The sequence below is a fragment of the Rhipicephalus sanguineus genome, chromosome 2 (genome assembly GCF_013339695.2).
Source record: "Rhipicephalus sanguineus isolate Rsan-2018 chromosome 2, BIME_Rsan_1.4, whole genome shotgun sequence".
Classification (NCBI taxonomy): domain Eukaryota; kingdom Metazoa; phylum Arthropoda; class Arachnida; order Ixodida; family Ixodidae; genus Rhipicephalus; species Rhipicephalus sanguineus.
In genome coordinates this window covers 200,070,971-200,085,539 of record NC_051177.1, presented here as the reverse complement: position 1 = coordinate 200,085,539, position 14,569 = coordinate 200,070,971, and the positions used below count along the sequence as shown (strand labels likewise).

The window sequence follows — 14,569 nt, the reverse complement described above, 5'->3', positions numbered from 1 at the left end:
CTGGCCTACTACCAGGATTTCTACGTGAAATAGTGCCTTCTTATAGAATACTTAAAGCACATTTTTCTCTTGATTCATCATGATTTAAGTAGCGCACTGACGGACGGGGACAGAGAAAAAGAAGGTTCACAACACGTGCGCTAACTCGCAACTGATTTTATTCGGAAGAACATGCTAATATGAAGGTGAAGAACAACACAAAAAAGGAACAGAAACATATAAACTTTGTAATCATCTGCAGGTTCCGCTTAGGTATTGAAATTCCGCGTCACTTAGCGCGATAGATGGTAGACTGATACATGTTTTTTCCTTTCCTTTGAATGTGGAGCGCTTCGATGACTTGAAATCGAGAGTTCGACGGAAGCCCGTCTGGTCGGTACGAAACATGAAGAATAAAAGGCAACCACCGACCAAATAAATATTTTAAAAAGAAGAAACGACGTTTCGGCTTCCATACGGAAGCCTTGTTCACAATGAAGCCAATGAAGCCCCTGCACAAGCTATCCGGCTACCTTCATAGAATGCTATCACCCCTAGTTGGACAAGGCAACACTCACGTGCGCAACTCCGCCCATTTCGTTGAAAAAGTCGGCTCCTTGGTCCTTGATGAAGACGAGGTGATGGTTTCATTTGACGTGGTCTCCTTGTTCACTTCCATTCCCACTGATCTCGCCGTTGAGTCATGTACTGCTGCTCTTGAAGCTGATCCGCATCTTGCCGAAAGGTCTCCCTTCGATGTCCCGGATTTGAGAAAGCTTCTCAGCTTTTGCCTTGCCAACACCTACTTCAGCTTCGACAAGGTCTTCTACAAGCAAGTTCACGGAGCACCTATGGGTGCCTCTGTCTCGGTGACTGCTGCGAACCTAACCATGGAATGGCTGGAAAATCGGGCTCTCGCTTCTTTCAGCCCATCACCAAGAATTTTCCTTCGCTATGTTGATGATTGTTTTTGTGTCATCGAGTGCTCTGCTTTAGAAGCATTCACGGCACACCTCAACAATCAATCTACCGCCATTCAGTTCACCGTGGAAATGGAGGCTAACCAGAGGCTACCTTTTGGACGTTCTTGTTAAGAGGACCAATGGAGCGCTATCTTTCTCTGTCTACCGAAAAGGCACGCACACTGGCAGGTACCTGAACTTCAAGTCTGTTCACCCTGACACTCATAAGAGGTCAGTGGTTGCCTCCTTGTTAGGCCGTGCAAATCGCCTTTGCACGAATCCTGAAGACCTGAACGCCGATGTAAAGATGGTTCGGGAGGATCTTTCGACGTGCGGTTACCCGCCAGCGTTTGTTAATGCGGTGGAACATCGCATGTCCGCTCCCTCACAGCCTGCCAGTGTCCGACAGAGAAAACGCGCAGCTGTTCCTTATGTGCCCGGAATAAGTGAGACTTTGTCACGCGTTCTGCGTAGCTACGACGTCGAAGTAGCCCACGTGCCTGTGCGCAAGTTACGGCACACACTTGTTGGTGGGAAGGACAAACTTCCGAAGGAAGCCTTTCCTGGTGTTGTGTATAAAATCCCTTGTGCGGACTGCGATAGTGTTTATATCGGGGAGACCGGCAATTTCAGACAGCGCCTGCGCCAGCATCAGAACGATGTGAAAAACAAGAAAGTGGCATCTAATGCACTGGCGGAGCATGCGGACACGACTAATCACACTATAGACTGGTTGAATGCGAGCATTATCGGGAAGGAAAGAAACTGGACGTCACGCCTGCATCTTGAGTCCCTCGAGATACAATCTACTGAACAGACGCTGAATCCGTAATGTTGGAAACCTTCCCTCGTGCTATGCGCGGTGCTTACGTCACTTACTGAAACCTGTATAGTTAGATGCTTTTGGTGTTCTTGGCTTCATTGTGAACAAGGCTTCCGTATGGAAGCCGAAACGTCGTTTCTTTCTTTTTAAAACATTTATTTGGTCGGTGGTTGCCTTTTATTCTTCATGCTTCGATGACTTCTCTTGCCATCTGTTGCCTATGACGTGACAGAACGCAGATGGCAAGAGAAGACAACATATGGCAAGAGAAGTCATTGAAGCGTTCCACATTCAAAGGAAAGGGAAAAATGTATCAGTCTACCATCTATCGCGCTAAGTGACGCGGAATTTCAATACCTAAGCGGAACCTGCAGATGATTACAAAGTTTATATGTTTTTTGTTCCTTTTTTGTGTTGTTCTTCACCATTATATTAGCATGTTCTTCCGAATAAAATCAGTTGCGAGTTAGCGCCCGTGTTGTGCACCTTCTTTTTCTCTGTCCCCGTCCGTCAGTGCGCTACTTAAATCATGATGAATCCGTACCAACTAGCTCAAGTTTCAATTCTCATGCAGTTTATTTCTCTTGATTATCTGGCGTTAGTTTTAAAAAAAGCTGTATAAGGGTCTAATAGATGTATTTCTACCTCTACCAGTATAGACGAGGAAACCTAAAGTTTGCGCGCGCCACTCCAGCGCCGGATGCTCCCCTTGTGGGCCGCTGAAAACGTCGAAGGTCGTCATGTCGACCGTGGAAGCGACTGCGTGCTGCCACGCGCACGTTTTCGGCGGAGCGCGTGCTGCCGGCGATTGCGTTTCCAAGTTGCAAATAAAGCCACGTCATTGCACAAGTCGGTACGCACCATTCTTATGCGGCGCAGTGCCGCATCAGCCTCAGAAGATTATAAGCACTGAACTGAACTGTGAAACTGCATATTCAAGAGAAAACAGGCAAAACAAGCACCAAGCTGTAGCAGATTCAAATCGTCATTTATTTTGCGGGCCTTATTTTGATCACTGTCGTACGGCAGACCGAGTGGTCCTTACGTAGACAGCAATAAAGTTCAGTCGACTCCTCCCGTATCGTCGCGCCCATTCAATACCTTCAGGAAAGAGCACACTGGAACACCAACCAGCTGATGTGAAAAGGCGTTGTCGTACTGCGCATACCGCGAAATATTTAACACCGCGATCGCGATTGCGTATAAGCATTGGTGCTCTCCGATAATCCTGTTTGCGGCCTGCGAGCCCGTGAAGCAGCTGCGTGACAGAACGGGTTCTGTATTGTAGATTCATCGCATAAATGCACAAATGGCGATTGTATTTTTAAAGACGATAAACGCAGAAATTTTGGTCTGTCTGTCTTCATGTTTGTCTGTCTGTCACCCGATTCAGCCACCCGCACGGTTGCCAGGTCGAAAAGGCAAACAATAGCCAATAACTCGGAAAAACTAGCCAGAAAGTAGCCAACTTGAGCCAAGGGCAGTAAAAGTAGCCAAAAGTAGCCACACGTGTGTGAAATCGACCGCGACGTTGTTATTCAAATGACTAAATTCAGTAGCTTTTGGTGGAAACGTAAGAAAGTACACCAGAAACCCTTCAAAATCATAATTTCTGGGAATAAAGCATAAACTGTTGACTTTAGCAAACATTTCGTGCCGGATGATGAAGTTTCTTACGCTGTTGCAGAAATGACATCCTCTTCGCGCGCCTTGCGTGTCTTTTTTTAAAAGGGCTAGAACTACCACCGACAGTAAAAATGAGTGCTGCATAAGTGTGCTCAAAATCAGTTTCCGTGATTGAAGCATAAATTGTACTCACTTCGGCAATCGTTTCTCGCGTGATGACGAAGTTCGAGTAATTAATATTCTCGAGTCGCAGTCCGCCCTAATTCCTTGAAACGACACAAGCAGTTCGTCAGATATCCGATTTCTAATGTCGACAAGTGCATAGCACCTTGGATGCGGAGCGCTTTCGTTTGCCCTGTTCACTTTCAATTAGTTGAAAGTCGCGTTCAGCAATAGGCGGTCTGCGAAACGAGACGCCATGCAACAGTTTTCTCCCAAGTCCCAGCCACTTATGCCTAAGGCTTTTCTTTTGCATAATGCAAGCGCCAAATTCAGTTTCGGGAGCTTGTAACACGCCTTGATCACGGTGTTTTGACACCGTGTCAAGGCGTGTTAGTCGGTCGAGGTGTTAGCGGTCGAGTATGCGGTGCGGACTCGACGCCAGCGGCTGCGACGTCACAAGATATTGATCATTTGGTTAAAAGTGACGCAACAAGAAACTAGCCAAAAGTAGCCAAGTAGCCAACGCACTTTTTCTGCCGCCACCGGCCTAAAAAGGTAGCCAAATTGGCGCAAAGTAGCCTAACCTGGCAACCCTGGCCACCCGGCCAAAGTTTAACCACTTGCTTACCGCCCAGCCATCTTGAACTGGTACGGCCGTTCATACTTGTGAACACTGTCAATGAAAAAGTAAATATTACGCATATCTGAGGCGCAATATCAATACGTAAGTATTAGTTGGTGTATTCCTTTAATAGACAATACGTAGATAAGTAATTCTGATGACTAATGTTTCTTAGGCTGCGCTGAAAATGCTAGTGTTTCTTAGGCTGCGCTGAAAATGCGGCGCTATGAGGCAGATGCGGCGGTTCAACGTAGAGGAGGAGGTCTCGTGTAGTACGACCAGCACAAGACTATCGTCTTTCGACGACATTTGCAGCGAAGCACGCAGATACGCGGCCAATTTTTTTATCATTACTAACTCGATTAGTTTATTCTGATAGGTCTTTGAAAATCCCTGTATCATTTATTGTACGCAGTACAAACAAAGACTATTTCTGATCGTTTCATATATGTCGTTCATCCACTATATGATGATAACGTGTCCTCCCCCCCGCGTGCCGGATTGAGAGGTTCGCCTGTTGCATGGGCATGCGAAGATAAGTTTTCGTGCCTTCTTTCTTTTCCGCCGTTGTGCGTCTATTCAGTTGTTAGTCGGCGTTTGTGGTGTCCTGACTTCTTTCTTGTGTCCGTGTTTGCACGCCCTGTCATTTTAGAATGAATACTTACCAACTAGCTCAGCTCTCAGTTATTTTTGTACCTCGTAAAAGCGGGCGCTCAAGCTATTTTAACACGAAAGTGTTTTATGCCGGGGTCCACCACGGCTGCTCCACTGACGTATTTCCGTCACGGATATGACGCTGTAAAATATAAAGACTAACAGCTCGCAAAGAAAAAAACTACAAGGAAAAGTTCCCACACCGGGAGTCGAACTTACGACCCCTCGCTCCACAGCGCGCGGCGCGAAACGATTCGGCCACAAACGGCATGTTCTCTGCAATGCTAACGGCGAGCTATTTATATACACCATTTGCCGGTGGCGGTACTCAGAGATCGGCGGTATAGTGTGTTTTCGTTATCACTAGCGAGATGGCGCGAAGCGCTCGAAGAGCGCGCTTTAAAGTCGTCCCCACGCGGATTAGCGCATGCCTAGACAGGGCGTGGTCGCCCGTGCGGGCGCTTATCTCGTGATCTCGGTGGTTTGTAAGTCTTGTGCTCTGGCCGCAAATTTCCGTTGAGAGCCCGAAGGTCACCTCGCTCACTGCAGAGGCCGCTTTGCGAAAGGAGCACGTTGCTCACACAGAAATAAGTTACAACTGTGACAGTTCGGGCTCATCCTGTGTATGTTCGTTCCGTGCGTTCTTTCTGCTTGAGCAGCGCATTGCAAGTTCGAGCGGCTTGCCTTTCTTCGCGTAACATTACAATTTGATGCTGTAGCATTCATTTCTTCGCGCTTGGGGCAAAAGAATGCACAACAAACGCTCAACTACGTATAGTAAGACACGTTTCTCTTTCGTGTTATACCGATTCCTATGACAGAGGGATCAGCCATGTTTTCTCTTTTTATTCAAACGCGTAAAGAGGCCATATTGGTGCAAGAGATATTGCAGCATTCCGTTCTTTCTAGACATTGACTACTGTGTACAAAGCCATTGTATTTGGTTACCAAAAAAGTTACAGTTTCGCCGCAAGGGCGAAGCACTGAATGCGATAGCAAGAAAAGCGGCCCGTGATGGACGCGCTGCTACGCTGCAGAAACATCTGCCCCCTGGCAGCAACTACCGCGCGAGCAGACAGCGGAAGGGCAAGGTTCTCCCTGCGCAAATATTAGAAGAAGCGAGCGAGCTGGCCGACGACTTTTAAATGCGCCCGTTGCGCTCCTCACGCCATATCGCTGGTAATGAAGAAACGCTTATAAGCGGCTGCCGTATCTGAGTCCTGCCAGCGGTAAATAGTGTGTAACAACGCTCGCCGTTAGCAACCCAAAGGATCTGCGCTTTGTGGCGTAGTGGTTAGCGCCACGCCCTGCGGAGCGAGAGGTCGCTGGTTCGATTCCGCGCTTCGGTAGCATTTTTCTGAATTATTTTTCTTTTGGACTCTCTGTCTATATAACTGCTGTCGCTGTCTATATAGACTGTCTATATCTGCTATCGCAATAAAAATCTCGCCCCTCTTTTGGAGGCAAAGCAGCACAAAATGTTACCATTCGCTCAACTGTTGCTAGTCGAAACACTGTATATATTTGTCTGTGCGTGTTTGTGTACTGTGTGCGCATCTTCGTTTCCATAAATTTTAGCAACGTGGCTTTTATGTCACTCTGAATGACATTGGAAAGAAATAAACGACAGTTGTGTTTTTTTCTTCGCACTGTTCTATTTTCGGAAACCGCTGGACTAGGAAAACAGCCCACCTCAAACTTCGGGAACTTGTGTGCAAGAACGGAACAGTGAAGCCTACATGCACGACACATGCATCACACATCCCCTGTATGCACGACATCGCGCACAATCCTAAAAGTCACAGTTTCACTGCAAGGGCGAAGCGATGAATACGATAGCAACAAATTGTAGTGTTATACGAAGTGAAGCTGGCAGCTAACTGTTTGTATCCGATCTCGCGTAACTACAAAACGCTGGTGTAAGAAAATACGGCCGCTTCAGGGAGAGATGCTCTCCGCATAGCGACTTCTCGTTGAGAGCGCAGCACGTAGAAGGGCCGCCCGAGCCGCCCGCTGTGATGGCTGTCGAGATAGCGCGCACGCCATCAATCGCGACCGCGCCCTTAGATTCAAAGTTCAAAGTTGCTGCTCGCGCGACACCCCCCCCCCCTCACCGAGGGAATGCACCCTTCCAGCGACGGAGGGTGCATGCGTCTTTTCATGCTCGTTAAAGACGGGCGCGGCGTTTCCTGTCTACTTTGACGATAGGCCTCCCGAGCGGGGTGATGTTATCGCATGCACCCTCCGAGCGACGGAAATGGGCCGGCTCGTTTGATCTCTGATTCGGCCGCGTTCGTCACCCCCGCTCGCGCGCTTTTACCCGCGGTAGAACATACGATGCGCGGGGGGATCTTGTCAATTTTGACTTCATACGGGAGGGACATGACGGCGACGGTAAAAACCCGTCGAGACTGTCCATATAATTGCTATCGAAATAAAACATCGGTGCTAAAGTCAGCATAAAGGTTGTCATGTCTGCGCCCGAAAAATTGTCCAGGCTCTGCATCGCCACGAGCCCAGTTGTACCGAAGAAAGAAAAATGCGGCGTAAAGCACCGTAACCAGTACGTCGACTGCACGAAAGAAGTCGTGTATAAGTAGCCACTTCCGTGGGACGGCTTTACATTGGGCTAACAGGTCGCTGTTTGAACCATCGCCTGCGCGAACGTGCTAACAGGGGGGAAAGGAGCAGTGATCGGAATCTGGCTATTCATTGCCGCGACTGCGGGTGTAAACCGTTTTTTGAGCGATGCACTGCTGTGTTCCATGACGCGGATCAGCGCACGCGCGAGATTGTGGAGGCATTCAAAATGCAATTTGAAGGTAGCAGTTGCGTAAGCATGACCTCGCTATCGCTGACAAAGAAGCAAATGACCTTCTTGGAGGGGGCACTACATCTGGGGAAGCAATTAGTTGATGCGCGCTGGTACACTGCGCACCTGTGTCATTGGTTCTTTAGTTCTGTCACGTATACATATATATAATAAATTCAGTTGGAAGTTCGCGCCTGTCCATGTCTGTTTCGTCCTTCGTCTAAGAACACTTGTTCGCGTTAGAATTAGTGGAGCTTCGATAGGGTGACACATAAAATTTTTCTAGTATACTGGAATATGGTGAATCTTGGATCAATTTTGACGGACTGTGTTAAGATGTGCTACGATAATGTTGTGTCTAAGGTCATACTAAATCAATCAGATTAGGAAGTTTATTCGTGAAATTTTCTTTGAGAGAGCTCAGGCAGTCGCATTAAGATTGATCCAAACTAAATCCTATCCCGCACCCTTTGTGCTTAACAAAATTGACGGGTATTTTCCACCGAATGCAAACGTTGTGGACACACTCCGGGTCTATTTGATCATATGTTCTGGCTGTGCCCCAAACAAAGCGATTCGGATCTCAACAGTGAGGAGGACTTGAGTCGGCGTATAACCAGCGAAGTTCTCCAAGATCAACTCCTGGCCGTCCGGAGAGCTCACACCATAGGGAAAGTCTTTGGCCTACCGGTGCCTACGTGGGCGGAGCCACCGACTTAGCCTGGGGCTTTGCCCTCGGGCCGTAGTTTCTGTGGACCATAATAAGTTCTTGCCATGCCATGCCAGAGGGATGTTGTTTGCCGCCTTTGCCTTTTGTGTTATACTTGTAAACCTCCTGGTTTGAAAGTACTATCGCGCAGTGCAATAATAGGTTACAGTGTTGGCACGAGTGAACTAAAGCTATTGGCATACGCGGATGATGTAGAGGTGCTTTTCAGTGTCAAAAAAGCGTTGCCGAAACGGATGTTGTGGCAAAAAAATTATGTAAAACGTCAGGTAGTGTTAATGCGTGGGGACTGGGAAAAACATTCCCACTGAAATAGAAGTGGGCTTCTACGTCTACGAGTACCCCAGTGTTCCGCTACAACATATTCGTGACACCAAGGATTACTGGAAGGATGAATGTAAGGAAGTGAAAGAAAAGAAATGGCGAAGCTTGCCCTAAGCCGCGCAAGGTTTGAAACAGCGAAACTGGACCATCCTGAAGACTAATCCAGTTGCTTCTAGGTTGTTTCTAAGGCTCAGCTAGGTGATGCAGGTTGTTTATAGGTTGCTTCTAGGTCGTTGCTAGGCTTTACCTAAGTGATGCTAGGTTGTTTCTGCGTTGATTTTCAGGGCAGAGAGGTTCTAGTACAACCACAGACAGTCAGAGACACGACAGGGATGTCCAAACTGCAGAGAAAGAACCCCGTGCTGGAACCAAGCGTTCGCACCTCTCATAGATCTACGGGCACGTCGTCGTTGGCGTAGACCGTCCGTCGCTTTGGTGTCTTCTTGCAGCCGCTAGGTGATACAGGTTGTTTCTCGGCTGCTTCTAGGTCATTCCTAGGCTTTAGCTAGTGATGCTATAGGTCGTTTCTACGCTAATTCTGAGCGCAGAGAGGTTCGGTATAAACCAAAGACACTCACAGACACGACACGGATGTCCAAACTGCAGAGAAAGAATCTCGCGCTGAAACCAAGCGTTCGCACCTCTCATTGATATACGGGCACGTCGTTGGCGTAGGCTTTCCATCGGTTCGGGGTCTTCTAGCAGCCGCCGTTGCCTTTCCCGTTACCTAGTATTCTCTGGTTGTACGTACTCGGGTCTTCGGCTCGCCGCCGTCGCTTTGCAGCCATTTGTAGGGCTAACTGTTGCCTTATTAATTTTTAGGGGAGCAGTGGTGAGTAGTAGGATGTACCCAATTCCTGTGGCACATACCCGTTCATGATGATAAGGTGGCGAACAGTGGGATTTGCACAATTTCAGTGGCGCATACGCATTTATGATGATGATAGTTTTTTGGTTCGCCGGACAAGGAAGGATGTGCTAAAGAGCTTCGCTGTTAAAACAACGAAGTTTGGTGGTACGGACCTTTCAATGTTCGCAAGAGCAACAGTATGTGTTTCTCGTCGCTAAGACCTGATTCGTGCTACAAGCTCTCGGCTCATCCAGAATGAGCATACAAAATCTTCACATAGAATTCGCCGTCTTTATCTGGGGATGTAGTATGTGGGAGCGTACAAGCCGTATGAGCTTGTTTGCATCACTTAAACGATGGGGCCTGGGTTCAGCTCCCTTGCTCTTGAAGCAAGTCCTTTCACTCTTTCTATTTTTGCGCGATCAAACAAATGCTTTCCTGTTAAGTGAAGGAGAGAAGTGATCATTTTTAAGGGCTCGTTTTTCTTTGTTATACACAATATTAATGAACACTAACAGACAATAACGCCAAGGAAAGTATAGGAGATGTTATTAGTAGTAAATTTAAGGTAAATGTGAAGAAGAAAAGTGGACGGAAAGATAACTTGCCGCGGGCAGGGACCGAACCTGCGACAATCGAATAACGCGTCCGATGCTATACCAACTGAGCTATCGCGGCGGCCATCCCCCCATCCACTTTATGGAGTATATATGAACATTTAAACGTGCGAGCTGCTACATTTACTACTAAAAACATCCCCTATACTTTCCTTGGCATTATTGTCTGTTAGTGGTCGTTAATTTTCTGTTTAGTGTAATGCAGAAACGCTTACGCGACCATTTACCAAACTATACTGCTTCATCGCGGGCATCTAGATCAACTAGTAATTTTTTAGTGATGATGTATCGGCTTTTCTATTATTGTGCACGCGTTTTTGTTTAGAATATCTGAGCACTGTCAAATGGTAACAGTTGTACACGGATGTAGTGGACGTAACTCTTTCAGCACAAGTTACACATCAAAGTATTCTGTAGAAAGTGGTGCAAATGTTTTAAAAAACGTAAAGCGGATGCCTGTACGTTCATCAGTTAAGCCATTTTTCTTTCAGCTGCCCAGTAAAACATTACCGGTCAAACTATGCCTCAAAGAAAAGGGATTCTTTGTAGCATGGTCAATCAGATATTTAAACTGCAGAAAGCCAGAGACAACAGAGCCCTTATTTTTTTTGCTGTTCAGATGCACTGCAATAAATTTGTTTCCACAATAAAGTTTTTTCCATTCATTCTGATGCACTGTTCTTGTGTGACATTTTCTAACGCGCCTTATATAGAGGTACTACCGGTGGCACCATTCGGAATCCGCTTTCTCCCGACATCAAATGATGACGAAGTACCCCGTGATACGTTCGTGTTATCGTGTTTGTATGGTCTATGGAAAATCCGAATAGTTGTGCGCCATGAGCATATTAACATGCAGTCATCAAGAGAGAACTTTGTTGAGAGTATGTTTTTAATGTGTCACGTGTGCATCGGAAAAACTGAAGAAAATGATTGGTTTTCTGTTATAGATGAACTGTCAGTGATCAACTGCTTTTAAACGCCTGCGTCAGCCTGGCTGTGGCGGATGCTTTAGACATCATTTCTAGACACCAGAACTTCAGGCAAAATGCCTTTTTAACATATAAGCACGAACTAAGGCAACCGAAACGTTTTTATCAAATATTTATCGGGCCTATAAGTGCCTATATCGAGGTTCGCGCTTATGTCAGGTTCTAAGCGCCTAAACATGACTTTCTTCATGTTTGTCGAGTGCACATTTTGCTTAAATAGCCTGCTCATAAAGTACGCATTTGCGCTGGTTGGTTCATGATTAACTTTAGAAACAGCGCTAAAAGACGGGACGAAGAAAGGACACAAACGACGGCGCCGTGGTTTGTGTCCTTTCTTCGTCCCGTCTTTTAGCGCTGTTTCTACCACTGATCTCCACTAGGTTTGCTGGATGGCGCTTCGAGCTCTCCGGCGCACGGTCACCAGAAGTTAGAGCACTCGTCCCAGAAGTTCGGCAAATGGCCGCCGTGCAAGCGTAGCTGCTGCAATGTTTGTACCGGTGTCGTTCGCATTTCGCCCGAAATGCCTGCTTGTTATGCCGTAAACTGTACAGCATTAGCTAAAATTGTCGATAAAAGCTGTAACCACTTGGCGAATCAAAGTAAAAACTGTCGGTTTCCAATAGGCACCAATGTGCAGACTGGATTATTGTCCCCCAAAACTAGCAATGTATGTGTTCATCAAGCCATAAATTTTTCCCCTAGAGCAAAACTGTCGCTGTGGTGGACGTGTGGCTACGGGGCTTGGCTGCCGACCCGAAATGCGTGGGCTCAATCCCGGCCTCGGCGGTCACATTCGATGGAGGCGAAATGCTAGAGGTCCGTGTACTATGCGATGTCAGTGCATGTTAGAGAAAGAACCCTAGGTGGTCAAAATTATTCGGAGCCCTTCTCTAAGCGTGATTCATTATCATACCGTAATTTCGGCTCGTAACACCCCAGAAATTATTAATCATCCAGCAAAACTTACCCTGGGTAACACTGTCGCTACGCCCTGGTTACTAATATATTTGCATAATTTTGCTTACAGTGCTGCGAAGGGTTCTAATGTATTCGTTCTTTAAAAGCTGCAACAAGAGCAAGCAGCGCAATCACAGCAGGTTATTTTATTCTCAGCATGCAGCAGCCCCGTAACCGAAACTTCTGCGCCGGTCAGCTTTCGCGTTGATATCGAACTCGCTTATTGTCTTTTTGTGACCGCTGGTTGATTGTCGGCTAAGTGATTTTACGACTGTTAGTTTATTGTAAGACGTGCATATTTACACCGGTCGTAGTGTCCGCTCGCCAGCGTGAATTCCATTCGAGCTGCGCCTTGAGCGCTAAAACCAAGACACAAGGGACCTTTTTCTTCCTTTTCTCTGCTAAATCCTGTTTCATATTCGCGTCGCATGTTTCTGTAGCATAGTATTTGTGGTCTGGAAGAAAATTACGCCTTCAAAAATGCAATGAGGTGTGAACTACAAGCCAAAATAAAAGCTAATCGGCGGCTGTCAAGCGCAGCAGACGACCCACTTTTGGGGAGGAGCCCTTAAACTTCCGGTAGCCGTGCGCGCGCCCCGGCCGTGAGAGCAGCAAAGCGCTATCCAGCAAACCTAGTGGAGATCAGTGGTTTCTACAGTTAAGCCTGCTCATCTGGAGGGGTACAAGAAGCACTAATTGTGGCGATATAAACAACAAGACACTTATGGCGCGCTAATCCATTTTACAGCAAATCTGTTAAGGTCGAGATTAGCCGTGGTTGGCCGCGGCCGTTCCGCTAGCTTTATATACCCTAAAATTGCTATTTCGCGATGTGACTGTGTGACGAACATTAATGACAGGTGCTAACATGAAGATAATGACATGCATGTCATCTACGGCATGATTTACATGCCGTGCTCATGGTGCTCTCGCGGCCGTTTCGCAAGCTTGATATGCACCAAAATTGGTATAGCGTGACGTGACTGTGTAACGAACATAAATGACAGGTGGTGACAAGTAAATCATGATGACTTGCATGTCATGTACGGCATGATTTGCATGGCACTCCCTTGGTGCACTTCCGGCCGTTTTAACTGTATATAGAGCGATATTCGAGTTGCATGACGGGAGTGCGTGACGAACATAAATGACAGGTCATGTACTGTATATAGCAGAATATACGTTTCAGTAGCGTTGTATATACCAAATTGTACATGCATGCGTGCATGACAACGTGCGATATTGAGCTACATGAATGACTACATTTGCATCAAAGACAAACAATGCGGTGTAGGCAGCTCCTTCGTGGCTGCTTCGCATTACATCGATTCCCACGGTGCGTGGGATCTGCCGGATTTTTTCGCTGGCACATTTTACAGCGAATCTAGTGAAAGATTTACCAGACTCCTTCCCGCGTCACTATGCATCTGGATACATGACACGACGGTGTGCCGTATCATCTCATCATTCTAATGAGCTTCCATGTCATGCTCATGGAAAAGTCTATGGCGTTGGGAAAAAAATTATCGAGAAGTGTTCCTTGTATGCGCGAAGCTTACCAGCGCAAACACACACACGCACGCACGCACGCACACACACACACACACAGACAGACAGACACACACACACACGCACACAAATACACACACACATCAGGGGTTGCCCGTACCAGTGTTGCGGAGTTGCCACTCCGGAACTGGAATGACTCCGGAATCATTCCACATTTTCGCGACCCCTGAATGGAATGGGAATGGAATGGGGACAACGCTTGGAGGAATGGAATGGGAATGGAATTATGCGCCTTTTACACGGAATGGAATGCACGTCTCTGAACACGCAGAGGTTCCGATCTGGCCTTTCGCCACGTGATTCTCTCCACCAACGAGAGAAGCCCGTTTCGCCATTGTATCTCCATGTGATACTCATATTTACCTGTGAACAGGTCGCATCGTCTAAGCGCCTCCGAGAAAGAACGCAGAATAACACACTCATGCCGAAAGTCGAAATTATCTGTCGTATATTGCAAAGCTTGCCGTCGTGTCCTCGATTCGGCGGTCTGCTTTCGACGGTGGAGAAATGCGGCGTCCATGTACTCAGATGTAGGCGCACATTGAAGAATTCCAGGTATTGACATTCAATGCGTAGCGCTCCACGATGGTGTCACCCTTTATATTTGTTTGGAGCTTTAGAAATGAACTTGTTAACGGATATTTACTAAAAAAAGAAAAAAAATTGCGTCGGCCGGGAATCGAACCCGGGCCACCCGCGTGGCATGCGAGTATTCTACCACTGAACCACCGACGCTTTTTTTTTTTTTTTGCTTTATTGCCTGTTATTAGACACGTACATCAAACAATAAGGACATGAAAGAAAAGACAAAAGTTGTGTCGGTCCTACTGGACAGACACAAATTTAAAATTCCTTGAGCGCTGTCAAGGGTTCTACCCTCGACAACCACTCAG

At 47.0% G+C, this 14,569-nt stretch overlaps 1 non-coding gene across 1 annotated transcript; it reads right to left on the bottom strand.

Moving 5' to 3' along the window:
* Positions 1-14,340: 14,340 nt before the first annotated feature.
* Trnag-gcc (transfer RNA glycine (anticodon GCC)) lies at positions 14,341-14,411 on the bottom strand. The gene has a single exon. It is a non-coding gene; the product is annotated as a tRNA-Gly (tRNA).
* Positions 14,412-14,569: the final 158 nt, after the last annotated feature.